The sequence below is a fragment of the Brassica oleracea genome, chromosome C4, assembly GCF_000695525.1.
Source record: "Brassica oleracea var. oleracea cultivar TO1000 chromosome C4, BOL, whole genome shotgun sequence".
NCBI lineage: Eukaryota > Viridiplantae > Streptophyta > Magnoliopsida > Brassicales > Brassicaceae > Brassica > Brassica oleracea.
This window is the reverse complement of record NC_027751.1, coordinates 28008202-28008474: the sequence shown is the minus strand read 5'-3', so window position 1 is coordinate 28008474 and position 273 is coordinate 28008202.

The following is a 273-nucleotide window of genomic DNA, read 5'->3' as shown; positions in this document are numbered from 1 at the left end:
ACATGTTGTTGTCGCATGTTCCTCAACATGGACTCCCATTCCGGATTTGTGGCCGCTATAACGTCCAAGAAGCCCTCGACTCCACCCATACGAGCTTTTGTCGAGGCCAAGTTGTTACGCAGCTCAGTGACTTCATCATCCCGTCGCTCTCGGAACATCGTTGACGGAACCAATCCCCAACGTCCGTCCCTTTTTTTTAGGGACAACCTTAAAAACAAAAAATAAATATTGTAAGTAAAAATTTAAAGTTAAATTAAATGAATAATTAAAAAT